The sequence below is a fragment of the Aquarana catesbeiana genome, linkage group LG01 (assembly GCF_042186555.1).
Source record: "Aquarana catesbeiana isolate 2022-GZ linkage group LG01, ASM4218655v1, whole genome shotgun sequence".
NCBI classification, from domain to species: domain Eukaryota; kingdom Metazoa; phylum Chordata; class Amphibia; order Anura; family Ranidae; genus Aquarana; species Aquarana catesbeiana.
In genome coordinates this window covers 156359321-156380415 of record NC_133324.1, presented here as the reverse complement: position 1 = coordinate 156380415, position 21095 = coordinate 156359321, and the positions used below count along the sequence as shown (strand labels likewise).

The 21095-nt window shown below is 38.6% G+C and overlaps 1 long non-coding RNA gene across 2 annotated transcripts in view; it reads right to left on the bottom strand.

The window, feature by feature from the left end:
* The window catches only part of LOC141135988 (uncharacterized), a 450576-nt gene extending 432471 nt beyond the window's left edge, over positions 1-18105 (bottom strand). The window contains exon 1 of one of the 2 annotated variants that reach the window (XR_012243661.1): positions 17492-18105. This is a non-coding gene — a long non-coding RNA (uncharacterized lncRNA). The remainder of the gene's footprint in view (positions 1-17491) is intronic. The other variant, XR_012243663.1, reaches the window with a different exon arrangement.
* Between the last annotated feature and the right edge of the window lie 2990 nt (positions 18106-21095).

Below are 21095 nucleotides of genomic sequence, written 5' to 3'. Positions count from 1 at the left end.
GGTATGGTGGTTTGTGACAATGGCACCAACCTCCTCTCTGCCCTCCGACAGGGACAACTGACCCATGTGCCCTCTTTGGCTTTTGTCCTTAACTTGGTGGTGCAGCAGTTCTTGGGCAGGTACCTGGGCTTACAGGATGTCCTGAGGCAGGCCAGGAAAGTCTGTGTGCATTTCCGCAGGTCATATAATGCCAGTGCTCGGCTGGCTGACCTCCAAAAGGAATTTACCTTGCCCAAGGACCGCCTAATCTGTGACATGCCCACCAGGTGGAACTCAACATTGGCCATGCTGCAGTGGCTGTACACACAGCAGAGGGCCATCAATGAGTACCTGTGCCACTATGGCACCAGGACAGGGTCAGGGGAGCTTGTTTTTTTTCCCCATGCCAGTGGGCCATGATCAGAGATGCATGCACTGTCCTGTCACCATTTGAGGAGGCCACGAGGATGGTGAGCAGTGATAGTGCATGCATCAGTGACACTGTCCCCTTTGTCCACCTGTTGGAGCACAGGCTGCGTGGAATAATGGACAGGGCACTTGAGGCAGAACAGAGGCAGGAAGAGGAGGACTTCCTTAGCTCTCAATGTCCCCAATGTCCCCGATCACACAGGAAGAGGACGAGAAGGAGGAGGAGGAGGAGGAAGAGGAGGATTGTGTCAGCATGGAGGTGGAGCCTGGCACTCAGCATCAGCAGCAGTCTTTAAGGGATCATTTACAGTCCCAAGAAACCCATGAACTTGTACGTGGCTGGGAGGAGGTGGCTGCGGATCATGTCATGGCTGGCAACCCTCCTTGATCCACGTTACAGGGGTAAGGTTGCGGACCTTATCTTGCCATCGCAGAGGGAGCAGAGGATGAAACATCTTCAGGAGGCCTTGCAGAAAGGTCTGTGCAACGTGTTCCCAGAGACTGGGAGGTTACAAACTCCTGTTCCTGGACAACATGTTGCTGAGGCTTCGGTCAGTCAAAGAAGGAGCGGTGGAGAAGGTGGCCGTCTGACCGATGCGTTCAGACAATTTTTTAGTCCGCAGCCCCAAGATATGATCAGTTCCAGCAACCATCGTCAGCGTTTGTTTTACATGGTGCAGGAATAACTAGGGGCAAGATCTGACTTGGACACCTTTCCCACCGAAAATCCTCTGGGTTCCTGGGTCTTGAGGATGGATCACTGGCCAGAGCTTGCACAGTATGCAATTGAGCTACTGGCCTGTCCTGCATCCAGCGTTCTTTCGGAACGCACATTCAGTGCTGCTGGAGGTTTTGTAACCGATCACAGGGTGCGCCTGTCCACCGACTCGGTCGATCGACTGACCTTCATAAAAATTAACCAGTCTTGGATCACCACCAGCTACCAAGCACCTGATGCTTATGTAATCGAATAATTTTTTTTGAAATGTCAGATCCTTTCAAGACTGCCTATGCTGATGCTGAGTGACTATCCTGTTACGCTGAGTGACTATCCTCTTCCTCCTCAATGATCATGCTGATAGCTTGTAAGAATATTTATGGTTCTGGGCACCGCCACCAGTGGCTAAGGCCCAATTTTTCAGCCCCTGTTTAACAGGGGCGTGTAATTACAATTTTTGATGCAACACTTTGCAGCAGGGCTTGTTCCTGCGCTCCAACTAGAGTATCTGTGAGGGGTTGCAGTGTTGTGGCACCAGCACCAGTGCCTAAGGCCCAATTTTTCAGCCCCTGTTTAACAGGGGCGTGTAATTACAATTTTTGATGCAATATTTTACAGGAGGGCTCATTCCTGCGCTCCAACTAGAGTATCTGTGAGGGGTTGCAGTGTTGTGGCACCAGTGTAATTACTTGTAATTACAATTTTTGATGCAATACTTTGCAGCAGGGCTTGTCCCTGCGCTCCATCTAGAGTATCTGTGAGGGGTTGCAGAGTTGTGGCACCAGCACCAGTGCCTAAGGCCCAATTTTTCAGCCCCTGTTTAACAGGGGCGTGTAATTACAATTTTTGATGCAATATTTTACAGGAGGGCTCATTCCTGCGCTCCAACTAGAGTATCTGTGAGGGGTTGCAGTGTTGTGGCACCAGTGTAATTACAATTTTTGATGCAATACTTTGCAGCAGGGCTTGTTCCTGCACTCCAACTAGAGTATCTGTGAGGGGTTGCTGTGTTGTGGCACCAGCACCAGTGCCTAAGGCCCAATTTTTCAGCCCCTTTTTAACAGGGGCGTGTAATTACAATTTTTGGTGCAATATTTTACAGGAGGGCTCATTCCTGCACTCCAACTAGAGTATCTGTGAGGGGTTGCAGTGTTGTGGCACCAGTGCCTAAGGCCCAATTTTTCTGCCCCTGTTCAACAGGGACATGTAATTACAATTCTTGATCTAATATTTCACAGCAGGGCCCATTTCTGCGCCCACCAAGAGTAACTGTGAGGACTTACAGTGTTGTGCCACCAGCACCACCACCACCAAAGGTCCAGTTTTTCTGCCCCTGTTCAACAGGTGCATGTAATTACAATGCTTGATCTAATATTTCACAGCAGGGCCCGTTCCTGCGCTCACTAAGAGTAACTGTGAGGGCTTACAATGTTGTGGTAACACCAACACCTAAGGCCCCAATTTCTGCAGAGTATATAGGGCAGGCCTCTACTTTCAAACATCCAACTTACAAACGACTCCTACTTGCAAACGGAAGGAGACAACAGGAAGTGAGATGAAATCTACCCCTAGGAAGGGAAATTCTCTCCTGTAAGAGTTAATATGGGAAAAACGTGTCTCCTTTCCACTGATGCTTTATCACCAATCCTTGTTTCACTAAAAACCCCAAATTGTCAAAAAACATTTGTCATTAGGACAGAAAGTGAGGTAAAATCTTCTGAAGAGTTTCACAGACAGCAAAACAAATGTCACAGGGGTGATAACCCTTCCCTATGTTTTCCAAAAAGCTTAAAAATAGATTTTTTGGCTGGAGCTACACTTTAAAAATGTACCAGTTCAAAATTACAAACAGATTCTACTTAACAACAAACCTACAGTCCCTGTCTTGTTTGCACCGCCTGTATACTGCTGCTTAGAGGGCCTGGGGCCCCACGCCTTTCCTTTTTTTAATTTGGGTGCAGGGTTCCCCTTAATATCCATACAAGACCCAAAGGACCTGGTAATGGACTGGGGGTGGGGGTACCCATGCCGTTTGTCTCACTGATTTTCATCAATATTACCGGGACCGGGCATTACATTAATGCCATAAGCAGTTTTAAATGACTTTTATTACTTTACAAATGTCATTTTGTGCAGGGACTGTTCTAAGCACGGGAAACACGCGCCACTTTACTATAGACACCCCCCAGGTACGATATTTAAAGGAATATTTCACTTTTTTTTCACTTTAAACATCATTAAAATCACTGCTCCCAAAAAACGGACGTTTTTGCATTGATATATGTTCCCTGGGGCAGGACCCGGGTCCCCAAACCCTTTTTAGGACAATACCATGCAAATTAGCCTTTAAAATTAGCACTTTTGATTTCGAACATTCGAGTCCCATAGACTTGAATGGGGTTCTAACATTCGTGCAAATTTTCGGTCCGTTCACAGGTTCTGGTGCGAACCAAACCGGGGGGGTGTTTGGCTCATCCCTATCCAGCAGGTGTGTTTGTTTGACTCACAAAGTCATCCTAAATGGCAGTACAAAAATAGACAAAATATTGGTGGAATTTTCAAGAGGATTTAATAAATAGTGTTAGATACTTCAGTCAACTGCATGCACACGGATATATTTGATGTTCTAAAGACAAACCTTCCCATAGTTCAAGCTATTGTTGTCACAAAGAAGGGGAAATTTGGCATTATTTTAAACCCAGGGAAATATTGTTTGCATATGTCTCTGTCTTTCCCTCAGCATTATACAGAATACCTTAACCAGCATCACCTATTTGCATCTGGTTAAGAGGGATGGAAGCAGTGCAGTAAGGTGCAGATGGAAGGTAGATAAACCTACCTTTCCCTTTGCCCTGTGATTCCATTCTTCTTGTAGGTACATTCATTACCCTGTCTGACAACCATGGCTAAGCTCACTCAGAGGAAAGCTGATCAGTGAAATTTTTTCAACAATCACCACTGTGAAGACACACTCAAGCCAGCAGCACTGACTCCTTCCTCCTCCAAAGATGCAAACATGTTGCAAAGTTCACCTGTTGTGAATGTGCAGTAGAAAGATTGTTGGCCAGCCACTATCTAAGGTTTTTTAAGCAGCTTTTTTGTTTGTCCCTGGATATATTGAAAATTGTAAAGTATGTACATGTCCATTCAGTCATCTTAGAGGTGGCCCTTGTAGGGGCTGATTATCTGCCTTATTAAGCTGTTTTAGACCAGCTAGCTATAATAACTAGCTTGAGTAATGCACATCCGTTAGAGCCTGGTCTACCTGAGTTTGAGTCAGGTCCACAATCATTATGTTTAACCACTGAAAGCAAACATGTAGTTAGCAAATTACTTCTGGGATGGTATAACAGGCCCCTCCAGGTATCAGAACATAGCATTAGTGCAATCCTAGAGTACCATGACATTGCCAAAACTCAGATTGTTCGTTCTTGTATTGTTATATTTTTTGTATATTTTTGTATTTTATTTTTCATCTAGCCAGGGAGTGGCATCAGGTGTGGGCTTCCTAATATAAGTATTTGCTTATAAAAGCACCATAGCTTTCAAGGCTTATTGGGTTCTCTAGAACAGTGTTTCTCAACCTCAGTCCTCAAGGACCCCCAACAGGCCATGTTTGCAGGTTTTCCTTTATCTTGCACAGGTGCTTTAAATCAGAGTCAATGGCTTGGTGTTTTTCACAGCTATTTTATCTAAGAGAAATTCCCAAAACATGGCCTGTTGGGGGTACTTGAGGACTGAGGTTAAGAAACACTGCTCTAGAAGATAACTGAGGCTATGTGCAGACATCCGGAAGAGGTTTGCAATAGCTGCACTGAGTGTAGGTACACTTTATGTTCCTGGGGCACTCAGAGCTCAGGATGGATGATAAATATATGTAAAAAGGAAAAATAAGTAAGAGTAGTGTTATGGCATTAGGCCTTTGTAGGATATGAGTACTTTCACATACATTTTCGGTAATGCTATCAGACCTCTTTCATATAAGCCTAGCTATTAAATGCAAGCAATGCTTAATAGATAATAGGAAAAGCTATTTAACCTGTACTTTTATATACCTTTCAGGCAAATAACTTTGTAAATATAGAAGCATATCTAATATTTTGTTTATTTAGCCAGCCGGGTTTGCACTCTGTCAAATTAAGCAATCTTTTAATTGGCAGATAAGTTAGTGAGACACAACTTCTCAGATGGCACAACCTGTCACAGATGGACATACCCACAAGGATTACCAAATCTCACAGATTTGCATGTTAGCACCCAAGATAAATGTCTACTTTTTTGCTCAATGAAATTGGAGATTCCTATATAATTGCACCAAACCATGAACTTTACCAGATTACATCTTCCATTCTAGTTATTTGATATGACCCACACACAATCCAGTTCATCAGAAGTGTAAGCCTAAAACTTCCAAAGGTTACATTTATAGTCACCTTAAAGCAGATCTTACACTTGAAACCTTACCGCTGGTCTCTGCACTCAAAGCATTGGGGTATAAACTGAGAGCGATGAGGATCCCAAATCTCATGAGAAAACATCCCAGAACTGTGCTGAAAGGTCAGCTCGCAAGATTTGGCATTCTTAGCATTCCCCCTCGATCTTGTTGGATGGATAGTGACATCAACACCTGAAGAGTGGAAGCTAAGTGTGTTTCCTGTTTTTTTTACCACAGGTGTGTTTTCTACTACTATTATATGGCGATTTGAAATGGGGAAAGGTGGCCTGATGTAATTAGCAGACCCTTCTTTCTAGTGCAAGATCTACTGCAATGACATACCTAGATCTAATACCTAGACCAAACTATTCATCAATATATATGTTGCTAAGCATCACCATTATAACAATTATAATGACTAAAACAAAATATACACTATTGAGCAAAAGTTTAGGCAGGTGTGAGGAAATGCTGTAAAGTAAGAATGCTTTCAAAAATGTTTTTTATAATTTTTTTAATATTTTAATTGTTTTTTTTTTATCAATTTACAAAATGCAAAGTGAACAGACAATTCTAAATCAACCCAATGTTTGGTGTGACTACCCTTTGACTTTAAACCAGCATCAATTCTTAAATTTGCACACTTTGTACACTTGCGTGGGAATTTCAGGAAGTCAAGAATTTTGTAAGATTAGAATCAGGTGTATGATTGACCAATCATACCAAGTAGGTGCTAATGATCATCAATTTAATATGTAGGTTGAAACACAGTCATTAACTGTAACAGAAACAGCTTTGTAGGAGGCTTAAACCTGGGTGAGGTACAGCCACATTCTGCTACTTGGTTGTGGAAGACAGTTTCATGACACAGGTCATACACCATGGCAAGACTGAACACAGCAAAAAGACACAAGGGGGGGTTATTTACTAAAGGCAAATCCACTTTGCACTGCAAGTGCACTTGAAAGTGCACTTGGAAGTGAAGTTGCTGTAGATCCGAGGGGGAAATGCAAAAAAAAATAAAAACAGCATTTTAGCTTGAACATGATTGGATGATAAAATCAGCAGAGCTTCCACTCATTTCAGATCTACTCCTTAGATTTAGAGTGACTGCACATGAAAGTGCAAAATGGATTTGCCTTTCTTAAATAACCTCCAAGGTGGTTATACTGCATCAGCAAGCTCTCTTCCCCATGGCAGATTTAAAATCAGACTGAGGTTTCAAGATGTGCTATTCAAACTCTTTTGAAGAAGCACAAAGAAATTGGCATGGTTGAGCACTGTAGAATGCAGCAGATGAAAGACACATCATGCTTACTTACCTTTGGCATTGGAAGATGTCCAGCTGTGCCATCAGCACAGAACTGGTTGAAACCTTTGTGACCCAAGTACACCCATCTACTGTTCATAGAAGTCTAGCCAGAAGTGGTATTCATGGAAGCCATTCCTCTGACATGGAAGCATGGCCAAGATTTTCAACTGTGCATGAAAACATAGGTGCAGAAAAATAGCAGCAGGTGCTCTGGACTGATGAGTAAAAATTTAAAATATGTGGCTGAAGCAGGAGGCGGTTTCTTTGCCAAAGGGCCAGAAAGTGATACAATAATGAGTGTCTTCAGGCAATAGTGAAGCATGGTGGAGGTTCCTTGCAAGTTTGGGGCTGCATTTCTGCAAATTGAGTTGGAGAGTTGGTCAGGATCAATGCTGTCCTCAATGCTGAGAATAACAAATAGTTATCCATCATACAATATCATCAAGGAGGCATGCAGTTATTCTGCAGCAGGACAATGACCCCAAACATACAGCCAATGTCATTAACAACTATTTTCATCATATAGAAGAATGAGGAGTCCTGGAAGTGAGTCCTAATCTCAACATCATCGAGTCTGTCTGGAATTCCATGAAGAGAAAGAAGGATTTGAAGCAGCCTACATCCACAGAAGATCTGTATGTGTTGTTCCAAACATCTTGGAACAACCTACCTGCCAAGTTCTTTCAAAAACTGTCTGCAAGTGTACCCAAAAGAATTGATGCTGTTTTGAAGGTAAAGGGTGGTCACATTAAATATTGATTTGACTTGGATATCTCTTCTAATTTACTTTCCATTTTGTTAATTGATAAAAATAACTAATAACACTTCTATTTCTAAAAGCATTCATAATTTACATATATCAATATGTATATGTATATGTATATGTGTGTATATATGTATATATATATATATATATATATATATATATATATATATATATATATATATATATACATATACAGTATATACATTTATGTCAATGTCATATAACACTTTCAAAAAACTAATAAAACTAAGCAGAATCCTAAGTGGTTAGGCAACTTTCATGATGTCAAAAACCTACAAGTCTCAGCGTGCCTTATCTCTTTGTGGCCTGCTATAAAGAATTCAAATATCCCTACTTTCCACTGATATATTGTGGCTCTTACCAAGAAAGAGGGTCGAAATGAAAATTTTAATGTTGATTGCATATTGATTATTTTCCCTGCATTATGTATAAATCATGTTATTACTAATAGGAATTGACAAAAAAAAGGAATGGGTATTCTAAGACCATATCAATTTTTTGCTACCAATGCTGTATTTATGAGCCTATGCCATGTCATATATATATCTCACATAATGTTTACATTAGAACAACCCAGCAATGCTTCAATTGCAATGTTATTTATGTTTTAAAACCCCACTGTACCATTAGAAAACTGGCAATATCAATGATCCACAGGCACATCATCTCCCCTATGAAATCCCACAAATCAAGATTAAACAAAAATTTCACATAAAGCTGCCTGCTGTGCTCTGGATGGAAATATGCCTTGTAATAATCATTCAAGTTGTAAATATTTTATAAACTGAACCTCAGGATTTTTGATCTGTCATGAAAGTCTTGCCATGCTTCATTTATTATGTTAAAATATTTGCACTATAATTATGCTTGCAAACAAGTTTGCATTGATATAGGAAAGTTTTCCTGACTGTATAGTGCTCCTTTAACGAGCAGATCTTTTCATAGATATTTGAAGATAAGCACACCTGAAATTTTGTGAACTTTTTTTTTTTTAATAGGCTTTTATCTAAGTGTTTTTTGGTCATAGTAAAAAAAAAGATCAAAAATAAAGTACAACCTTTGACATTGCATCATGACCAATGGCAAAAGGCTACGTAGATCCCAAAATGCCATAAATGCCACAATACAGAGAACTACACACAATCACACAGAAACATACACAGAACTACTGATCTCCCCCTTACACCAAAAAGATAGGTACACCCATTAGCAATACAGGGTTAAAAAAATTATTGACAATTAACAAGGGGGTTAACTTGACAGTTGAGAGTTAGGAACATTGTCCTATCGAGATGCAGAGCCAGAGCTGCCATATTTTAGTAATTTTTTTTGAGCAAGCCCTACTTGTATATGAAATATTGTATACTTAGTAAGCACTGTATAATGCTGTCACTAGCAACTGGTCTGTGAATCATATTTATACTTGGAAATGAGTTGACATCAGCTATGAGAAGCTCAGTGAGAAGTGAATGGTGCTAGTAACAGATCTGTACATTATAACTATTGATTGCAACAACTTAAAAACCAGGTACTTTATAGGACAGCATCCAGGGATACAAATTTAACTTAAAAAATATAATTAAAATTTATGCGTAAACAATAGTTACCAGAATTATTAATCACAACATACAAATACAAATATTAAAAGTATCACATATGATGGTAAATGTCATACGATATTGTTTTTGTAAGAAACAGCAAAGACAGTTACAGCTCATTCACATGCTAATCCTACAGGATTCGTTCATGCAAAAACAACTTCCCCTGCTTTGATGGTCATCTGATCTTGCTGCTGGAAAGTGCCCTAACGCAACATAACAGTTATCTGGTTATCTGTATGAAGATCTTGTAGAGTATATTACATGTCCAACCAGTGATAAGGGGCATTTGCAAATTCTTCCTCACTTATTTTTAGGTATTTCTGCCGTTTTTCACTTTCTGAGGCAGTGTGCTTCCTATTCTGTGACTTCACGCTAGGCTGTTTAACCTATTGCTCAACCTAATTTGAAAGTGAGTTTACAGCCCCAGTCTCTTGTAGCAACAGTTCATGTCATGATTTCTGTTTCTAGGAGCAAGAAGAAATAGTTCCCTACTAGCTCTATGATTCTTGTTTCAGACCTGCCAGCACCTATGCCTCCTCCTTTTTCTCATCAAGACCTAGTGACTCCTGAGGTACGGCCAGCATCTGCCTCTGAGGTCCAGTGCGCTGAGCCAGTTTCTTTTGAGAATGAAACAGTCCTCTGCGATATTGGAGTTGTCTCTTCTAAATGAAAATCAGTCTTTCTTCTCTCCATGTGTTAAACTTTTTCTGAGTTGACCTCTCTTTAGTCTGAGTTGGCTGTGTCTTAGGTGGCTTTGTCTGTGTTGGCCATATATGAGATGGCCTTTTCTGAATGTGAAACAACCTCTTTTGACGTTGGAGTAGTATTTTTTGCATTGAAAGACATCTTTTCTGTTCATGAATCTGTTGTGCCTGAACTTGAGACTGGTCTGCCACTCTCGCCCTAGGTATTGCCAGTGCCACACTCTCCCAAGATGTTGACAGTGCCACAGTCCCCGCCACTGTCATGCTCTGGCCTATTAGTGGCATACCGCTTCTGGGAAACTCTCCCAGATTGGCATTTCGCGTCTCGTAATTTGGCATATCTGATACTGTTGATTTTGTGCTCTCTGTAGTTTATAAGCTCTTACCCCCCATGTCTGAATCTTCCCAGTTTACTTTTGTTGTACTTGTGCTACAGTTAATTGACAAGTCTCCCTTTTTTTTCATCAAAGTTAATAGTTTTGGTGTGTTTTCTGATGCTGGGGAGAACCATATGCCATAAAGTCTCTTAGATTGTAAGCTCCAACGAGCAGGGCTCTCTGATTGCTACTGTATTAAAGTGTAATGTTGTTGTACTGTCTACCCTCAAGTTGTAAAGCGCTACGTAAACTGTCGGTGCTATATAGATCCTGTATAATAATAACAAAAATGAGATAAGATTTCCTCTGTAGGCTAGGCTTTAAGGGGTTAAATGGGGCTACAGTGGGTCCTGATATGTTTCTTTGTGCAAATGGAGAAATTGCTCAGCTCCTGAATTTTCTGGAAGACTCTTACACTCCTCTAGGAATATTGAGGGTGGGTGTGCCTTGCCCATTTTAAGGGTTTCTAATGGGTAGATAGCACAGTGACAGCCTCGCTATGCCTAAAATAAAAATGTGATGTACTGATTTTTTATATTAGCACTGTTAGCATTTCAAGAGAGCATGACATATAAAAAAAACCTTGTATATAAAGGCAAATTCAACCCTCTGTTTATCCTCATGACAACTGTCATAGAGATTGAAAGTAATAAAAAATCCAAAACCTTTGATTTGTCACCAGAGCAAGAGGTGAGGAAAAGTCTTCCAATGGGACACCCGTTCCTGTAACAATCCTCTAAAATGGGAATTCAGTTCATTTTGGAGGGATTTCCTCTCATTTCCAGTTGCGTCTCCTGGACAGGAAGTGAAGGGAAATTCCCCAGTATTGTATTGCATACAAACAGATTCTTGTGCGCATGGTCAAACATTCAAGTCCTAGTCAACATAAGAGATTCTGTATGTTGCTGCTTGGAGTACTAATGCCAATGATAAATACTTGTACATTTACTGACTTTTTCATACAGCAGCATAGCATAAGGATTTTTTATGTGACTTGTAGCTTACTGCTTAGTGAGCATATTATTTTTTTTTTATTTGAGGTTATTAAAAAGCATTTTTGACATGCACACCATGTAGTGCACCTTTTATAAAAGCAGCATTATTTGGATTTTTAATACACAGCAAACTAGAAGCACACTGTATGCATTGGATATCAGTGCACAATCAGCTTGGATAACAATTATGCATGTTCATACTCGCAGGCATGTGATCTAATTGTATGCTTAGGGGTTATCTCTGATTTACTTTATTTAGTAACTCAGCTTCACCATGTAGAATATTTTATTGTGTCCAGGAGTTGAAACATACAAGTCCTTTTGAACGGAAATTATATTTGTTTTGCATCAATGATATTTTAGTGTTTATGTTTAATAGTTTTACAGTTTACGTTTTTAAACTTTTAAAAAAATATATTTTTACCATCTATGCACAATCTTTGTTTTGCAAATGAACATTAAATACATGACTAAACCAAAAGTTAATTTTATCTGCAGTGATAATTAAATCAGCAGTTTTCTAATTTTTTATTTTCATTAATATGTGTAGATCAGTCTAATCTTTGCAGAATCACACAGTTCAGGAATCCAGGCAACCATGCTTCATGAATTTTATAATTCTCTATAGATTAAACAATCTACATCCACAAAATCCACAAAACTGCAGTTAACTGATTTAAAAATTAATTCCGTTATCACTAATTAGTTGTTATATGGGTCCAGCGGTTCCATGGTATTAGTGACTACTTGTGCTAGACTGCATTTGCCTGTGACTTTTAGAGTGACAACTTTTATACGAGTGACATTAAAGAAAACTAGTCACCAATGACTGTTTTTTTTTTTTTTATTATCCACTTTCTGTCAGTACAGAAGTGTCAGGCAGAGTGTCAGACAAAACAGAAACTCATAAAACTATCATATAACAAAGGTGTTGTCAGAAATATATAAAAGAAAGTGGAAGGCTTTGTTAACTGACAATTTTATCCTACTTCAGCAATCCATGGAGTGTATCACCTTGAACCCATGGGGTGTTACAGCCTGAAACTAAGCGGACATCTTTGCTCTGCCAGGAAAACAATACAATGAAATAACAGTACCGACACAAAGGACTGGAAGTTGAGGATATACTATAATAAACCCAACCACTTAGGCTTCATTTAGAAGTGCGGTTGGGGGGAGCGACAAAAATGCATGGTTTTTGTCGCCCAAAAACTGCCCCTCCTTAACCTACGATAGGCAGTGGATGGTGGTGTTTACACACCGAGGTCATGATGCTTCCCACCCACGGGAAAAGTTTACCCGACATGTAGTAATCGGCAGGCAGCAAGCCCACCGAATGCTGGGAAAAAAACGGGAAAACCGGGATGGCATATTTGTTGGCAAAAATCACATTGGCAATCGCATCAGTGACTGTGTCTTCAAAGTCCTTGCTCATGCATGCCCTCTTAGAGGGGAACAACACACTGGCCCTGTATACAGTTAGTCAGCCTTTGTTGTTACCCTGGTATACAAGCTTATAATATAGAATACATACAGCCACTTCAACCAATATTACCAAAGCATGGTCTGCTGTTCATAACAAAAGGAAGATGGTCCAGAGAATGGCCATGCAGCTATCGCTGGTGTGCATGCATGTAGAAAAGGAGTGGCTGCAAGGCTGGAGGAACTGAGATGCAACAAAGAATGAAAAAATTGGAACAGCATGTTTTTAACCCCTTCACACTGACCTAGTCTCTTTAACAGTTCTAAAAGCCAGGAGGCATTCAGGTCAAGTGACCACAGTGATTGGCTGGCACAGCACAGCAGTCACATGGTCGGAAATCTCCCAATTGCAAGTACCTGTTGGGAGTTTACTGGTCCCCGCCGGCTACTGTCCTGGGGGCGTGCAGGGAGCGCACTCTCAGCACAGTAAGTTGTTTTAACAGGGCTGCATGTATGTGGTCGCTCAACGTTAAGGCCCACCTGCCTAGCGGCCGCATATGTGTGAATGGCTGGCGTCAAGAGGTTTAAAATGTCTGTAGTTTACCATAAACAGGCTTTAGCAAACTAAACGCATTCAATTAGGGATTACATCTATGAGTAGAGATTAACATCTTAAATTCCTAAAATTCCCATTCCTGACTGGTACCTTTTAAGGGAGGATGATTTACAGTTTCATTAGTAACCATTTCCATTAGGTACCTAAACAATTTACATGCTATACAACATAAGAGCAGTTTCTCAACTGACAACTGCCACTACTACCAATGTCTAGGCACTTGTAAAAAATGACTATGAATGGCAATTGTAAAATGGGTGTAAGTGAATCACAATAATGGTGACTATTAGGAGCAAGAGGGTGGAACTTTGAATGAAGCATGTGGTTGAAATGAATACAATGGTGGAGATTGAGATATTTATAATCTGTAAATAACAAAATTACACACATCATTTCCATATACATACAAATAGGAATACACATTAAACGTGTCATCAATTCCTAAAACAGTGGTAACTGTTAATAAAATGGTTAAAATGGGTAGCATGATAGAGTTACAGAGTCCACCATACATCACAGTTGGGTACAAAAATGTTGCAAGGTAACATCTGCATGGCCTATGACCTTACTGGTCCTTGTCACATAATGTGATGGTAAGAATATATAAATAATAGAAACTGTTAGAGCTGTAGTATACTAGTATACAGAGGATGTTATCTCAACGCGTTTCAAGCAAGCACATAGTGTACCTGCAAATGGGAGATGAACAACTAGATAAATAATCTTGTATCAATAGACGGGAGGAGAATGAAGATGGAGACCCCCCCAATAGATCACATACAAGTATATCATCTCCTATTTGCAGATACACCATGTGCTTGTTCCTGATGAGCGGCACCAAGCCACATAACGCATCATGCTAACAACTGCCGTATACCAGTATACTACAGCTCTAACATTTTCTATTATTTATATATTCGTACCATCACATTATGTGACAGGGACCAGTAAGGTCATAGGCCATGCAGATGTTACCTTGCAACATTTTTGTACCCAACTGTGATATATGGTGGACTTTGTAACTCTATCATGCTACCCATTTTTAACCATGTTATTACCAGTTACCACTGTTTTAGGAATTGACACCACATTTAATGTGTATTCTTATTTGTATGTATATGGAAATTATGTGTGTAATTTTGTTATTTACGGAATGTTAAATATCTCAATCTCTACCATTGTATTAATTTCAAACACGTGCTTCGTTCAAAGTCCCACCCTCTTGCTCCTAATTTTAACAATAACATTTTCAGGGATGGAGGCACATGACCTTACCAGGCCATGGCCTCATTTAAAGTCCCAATGTTTCCCCTTCCTCTTTTCGCTTAATAATGGTGACTAGTTGTACTAAACTGCTTTTAACTATCAGAAGTTCCCCTAAAAAATTATATTAAAGTAAACCTGTCGCCAAGCTTTAAGCATTCTAGTATTTACATATTCTTACCAAAGAAGTAAATGAGCTTACAGCAAATACTATCTGACCTACAGTAGCTGCAGGCACTATGGAACGTGTTATCATCAAGATTCATAGCAGAAGCACTAAAGTCATTCAAGCACCCTCAACTAAGCCCACCCTTCTCCCCCTGCAGATAATGACTTGTTAGCTTTCCAGCAGGCTTTTTACCACAAAAACAGCTCAATAGTGTGTATTTGTGTGTGCATATATGTTTATTTGAATATGTAATTGTAGGTGTATTACACTCACAATATAAAAGTTTAATTTTTAACTACACTTTCTGTATTACACATTACAAAAAGTCGTATTTACAATGTATCATCTAGCTACAGAAACAATCCTCATTAACGTGGCTCACTCATAATATTTTCCCATGTGCCTGGTCTAATCATACAGGTACAATTCTTCTTGTTAGGGCTATAGAATGCTTGCTACTTGTTTCTGCTGTAAGCCTTTAATGGCTTATGATTAATTGCACAGTGCACTCATTAAACCTAGCAAGGTTTATTTAAATGCATTCACTATGACCTATAAATCAGGTATTACCTTTAAAAAAAACAGCATAAATTGTAATGGTTACTGAATGAATATATTACATTTTGATTTATGTTTGTTTTTATTTTGCCGCTATTTTGATTTGTACATTATATTCAAAACGTGGTAATTTAACAGTTGAGAATTTCTGGTTATTGAAATGTATTTTTTAATGCAATATACGTAAAATCTTATTTTGATTTCTTTTTTCAAGCTAAAAAATACAATCATTATGCTAGTAACGTAGCTTCCATTCTAGGGAAAGCCCGAAAAATATATATTGGACACTAATGTTGTGTATCACCTATATTCTGATGATGTCCACATGTCCAGCTTTTACATACAATTTGTAAGCCTACCTTTTGTGTTGGCAGGATATTATGTGGATTGCAAGTTCTTAAGGTGAAAGAGGACCTAATGTAAATGAGCAGTATACAAATTCTCCACCATACTCAGATACATTATTTCTGCACTGTGTACTTTGTCAATATGCCAACATTTATGTTTACTGTTTTATACTATGCTTACAGAGCACTAAACAAAAAAGGAACAGAAATACTACAATGAAAATAAAGTTGAACAGAATGACAAATACATGAATCTTTTTTTTTTTTTTTACATTTTCTAAAGCAAATGGATGAGCGTAAGCTCATCGGCATCTATAGATGCTTTCAATTGCTTCTTTCTGAAATTTTTTTTTAATATATAAAAATAAGACAAAGGCATATATTGTCTATTTATCTATCTATCTATCTATCTATCTATCTATCTATCTATCTATCTATCTATCTATCTATCTATCTATCTATCTATCTATCTATCTATCTATCTATTGATACTTCACTTTATCCATTGATACTTTAGATTTCCTTTTTTATTTTATTACAAATTATTCATATTTTATAAATAATCATTTGAACTATGGCATTTTAATTTTTATGATTAGAATGTAACCACTTACACTATTTTCTGAATAGTTTCATCTGTAGAATAATGCATAAGTGTTTTTTAATAAACAAGTCAACCTAATAAACATAAGATTAATTAAGAAAATATTTAAATATAACCTATTTTATCTTTTTACACGTTTAGGAAATTTACATTATATTTTCTATCCGCTAAGTTTGATATCAAACAATAATATCTGTATAAATCACACAGTTTCAGATCTTGCTCTGGCTCATACATATATGTGTTCCAAAAAAAAAAAAAAACAATCCTCACTTCCATATGTCAACATATGCGATGACTTCTATATCAATAATGTGAATTGTTTAAAAAATGTGAACTATTTACAGTGCATCATGAAAGTTTGATATATCAGCTTCTATGGAAAACAGATAAATGTAACGATTTATTTGGGTGTGTTGTGTGACTTGCAGTTGATGGGGGCATTTTATTATTTTTTTTCCACATGGCTGTCTTATAAACATCCACCATCAGCTCAAAGATAATGGATAGGTAGTGTAAATATGTATTCTCAAATATGACTACTGAAAAGAAAAGTGAGGGTAATGGGGAGGTGTCTTTACTGCAATCTATAGAGCTGAGCTGTACGCTGGCTATATACAGTAATTGACATGTTCTTACTATGCATGTAGCTCATGTTTATGCAACCTGGAAAATAGGGGGGGGGGGTGGAGGAATGGAATTCAGCTATCTTCTCCCCTGATAGTTTCTACACACACTTAATCAAGGTAGTGTATGTGTTTGGTTTTATTAATATTTTTTACCTTTTATTCCAAAGGCAAAGACCACTGGCAAAGCTTCGGTATCCTACATTTCCTTTTAAAAACCTTCATTCTGATTAAAAAGAAACCTATCAGATTGCCAAACTCTCAGTATTTAAGCAAATTCTGCTGGTAATGAAAACATTACGTTCAGAACCAATCACAAGGTAGCTTGACAGTGCCATGCAAACCAAGAGCCTGATGTTTAAAATAACCCTCATGAATAATTCATGATGAATTGATGTTTATGCAAATGAAGAGGAATGTATCCACCTGACCATTGAAAGCAAGCTGAAGGAAAAAAAATAAAATAAAAAAGGCAATGTACATTGTACAGAAAATATAAATTATTGGAATTAAAGTTCTTTTTTTTTATTCAACAATTGCAAATCATACCTTGTTTATATTGCAGGCTTGCAGGTTCTTCTTGGAAGAATAGACGACACTCTGCCAGCAATGCAGCTGAACTGGAACGCTGATTAAAGGCATTTAGTACAAAGGCTCTCGCTGAATATTCATATTGTGAGTCTGTTTATGCAAATGAAAACTCAAATTAACCCATGAGGATTTACTGGAAAACCACACAGAACTCGACAGGGCTATAATTCATTCTAAAAGGGAAGCATATGGCATCCACGCATCATATAATGTAGTAATAGGAAGATTGCATAGTACAAATGATTGGAATTACCAGTATTTGTTTAATAACAAATAATGCAACTGATGTCTGTTCATTTTTTTTTTTTATGTTTTACAGTTTTAGTGCATAATGACTAATGACTACATGCTAAAAGGATGCAAATTTTTCTTTTTTCATATCCATTGCTTTTGTGTTGTTTTTAGGAATTGGAACCAGTCAAAATGTAATAGGCGGTGAAATAAGTATTAATGAATGTGATAATGGTAAGTTCTCAAATTGGTTTGGTAATAAAGTATAACTAAAGGCAATTTTTTATTTATTTTTTTCATTTTGGATAAGGAGGAGAGGGATTAGAATGCCTGTGAGGGTTTATTGCTGCCTGTGCCCTCATTAGGGAGATTCACCCTCTCCTTTTTACCATTACCGAGAGTGCAAGTAAAATAAAATCCCAGATTTTGAGTTGTTACCAGAACAGGTATAGAGCGGAAGTTTTCCAATGATGACACTAGTTTTGGTAACGCTGCTGACAACTGAGGATTCCTTCATCTTGCTGAGTTTCCTCTCACTTTCTGTGTTGCCTATGGGACAGGAAGTGAAGGGAAATCTCCCCAATGGAACACAATTGGCATGGCAAAAAAAAAACTATAGAAGTTATTGGTGTGGGTGAGTGACCACAACTTTACAGCACCACATCCCATGCTGTAATGATGTCAAACAACTGGCACGCGTGTGACCGCATGAGGTACAGAAGGACCAGACTAGAATAAGTATATATAAAGAAAAATAACAAAGCCATGTAAAGTGTATTCTATCCATAGTGAAAAAAAAAATATTTAAATGTGATTATTCTATTTAAAATCATTACATGCATTTATATGCATTTAGAAATGTTCTAAAAATGCATATTAAAGCGGGTAAATGCACATATGCCACTGCCTGTGTAAAGGAGGCCCTAAAATCTTCTTATTACATATAAATATTTGCTGCATCTTTCATGCCTAAGCCTTTTTTTGATATTTGTTGCTTAAAATCGGTATTTTTTGCTAGAAAATTACTTAGAACCCCAAACATTATATATATTTTTTTAGCAGAGACTGTAGATAATAAAATGGCGATCGTTACAATATTTTATGTCACACGGTATTTGCTCAGCGGTCTTTCAAACAAAATTTTGTTTGGAAAAAAGACACTTTCATGAATTAAAAAAAAAAAACAACAGTACAGTTAGCCCAATTTTTTGGTATAATGTGAAAGATGACGTTACACCAAGTAAATAGATACCCAACATGTCATGCTTTGAAATTGCGCACACTCGTGGAATGGCGACAAACTACATTACTACAGGTTACCAGTTTAGAGTTACAGAGAAGGGTCCTGTGCTATAATTATTGCTCCCACTCTGACAATCACGGCAATACCTCACATGTTTGAACAATGTTTACATTTGCGGGCACGACTTACACGCTTCTGCGTGTGAGCACGGAGGAATGGGGTGCTTTGATTTTTTTTTTTTTTTTTACGCTATCTCCTTAAAAAAAAAAAATATTCTGATCATTTTCACTGCTGTCACAAGGAATTTAAACATCCCTTGTAATAGGCAGTAACAGGTACTCTCTATGGAGGTATCTGGGATCTACAACCCAAATCCCTCCTTTGCACTTAAAAGTATTCAAAACGCCAAAATCTGCGTTTTGGAATACTAGGGATTTTTAAAGATTGGCGCCATTGGCAGCCGAGTGAACCGGAAGTCATAACATCACTTCCGGGTTACTAGATCCGAGACAGTCGGGTCTCCGGCCAGCCAGTTGACGTGTCAACTGGTTGCTGGGGCCTTCTAGTAGGACAGGAGAGCCCAGGAGAGCTGTGGAAGGTGGCGGGAAGGGGGATGCCCCCTCCCGATTCTTAGAATAACAGCCGAGCAGCTTTTAGCCGCATTGGCTGTTATCCCAAGAAAGCCAATCACTGGCTCTAAAAAACGGTACCGGGGTGATGCCTGCAGCTGCAGGCATCACCCCAGTACACCCCCCTCAAGCCGAGAACGCATATTTGCGTACGGTTTTAAAATATATGTAAACCCTCACTTTGTAAAACAAACCATACAGTTTTTAATACAGAGGAATTGAAAGGCAAAATATTTGTGTATAGATATTAAAAAAAAATCAAAACAAGATCGAAAACAAGATCGAAACAAGATCACATTCCCTCTGTTCTCAGCTGCATAAGAGCTGGGGGAGGGGAAACAGCAGCACATTGGTTGTGCCAATGAATGGCCGTGTGTGGGGGGGGGAGTTTCTGAACAAGTCTGATCATTGGAGGTGAGCTGGCTGAGTTTCCAGCACAGCAAGAAAACTGACCATGCTAGACTCTCCTGCCTAGTCAGTTTTAAAAAACTGGACACAGAAGACTGGAGATATTGCTGCAGTTGGGGTAGTCTCTCAGGTATGAGATATACTTTGACCAATGTAACGATGCAATACAAATGAGACCTAGATTTCAGCTTTTAGCTTCCCTTGATGGCCCCAATCCATGTCACTATCATGTTTGCTGGGCAGCTTGGTTTGCATGGTTGGTTTGCATGCAAAAGTGGACAAAATGTATATAAAGGAGCAAGTAAGGAAAAAAGCAAATAATTAATTGAATATCATTGTTATTTGCATTAACTTTATAAAAATTACTATTTTAAAAAAAATATTTGTCTTTAAATATTATCTTTAATTATCCTTAAATGTAATAATAATTACAACAACCATTTTAGACTGTTGGAGTGAAGCACAAATATTTTCGATGCAGCAGCTTGAGTCTAAATGCAATCACATACAGTATAACACATGTGCATTCTACGCACATTCTTCTTGCAATCACTTATACCAAACTCTAGTATGAAAAAATAAACTTTTTTTCTGGTTCACATGTGTCACCCCTGTCCCTACATCACTAAATGTACCACATATTACTCAAATAGAAGCAATGTTTCACTGACTTCCTCAGTAACAAATGCAGAGAACATAAGTTAAACATTGTGTAGTCAGCAAACAGAAAATAATCATAGCGGGGAACACACGATTTTGACAAATAATTCATTTTTACTATTAACCAACATACTAATAACCATTACAATCTAAGTAGAAAGAAATGTTGTTATAATACGGCCAAGGCACCTAAAGTATGATGTACCTATAGCAAGTCCTGCATAGGGCATGCCTGCACGGATTTAAATAACATACATAATCTATGTAGCCGGGTGCCACTGGCTATGGTTTCTTATCCTTCCTGCCACCACTGCATTAAGAGACAGATCATAGCAGCAGCGGTTTGTGTGTGAAAGCCCTTTTCCTCCCCCCTACCCACTCTAGCAGTGTT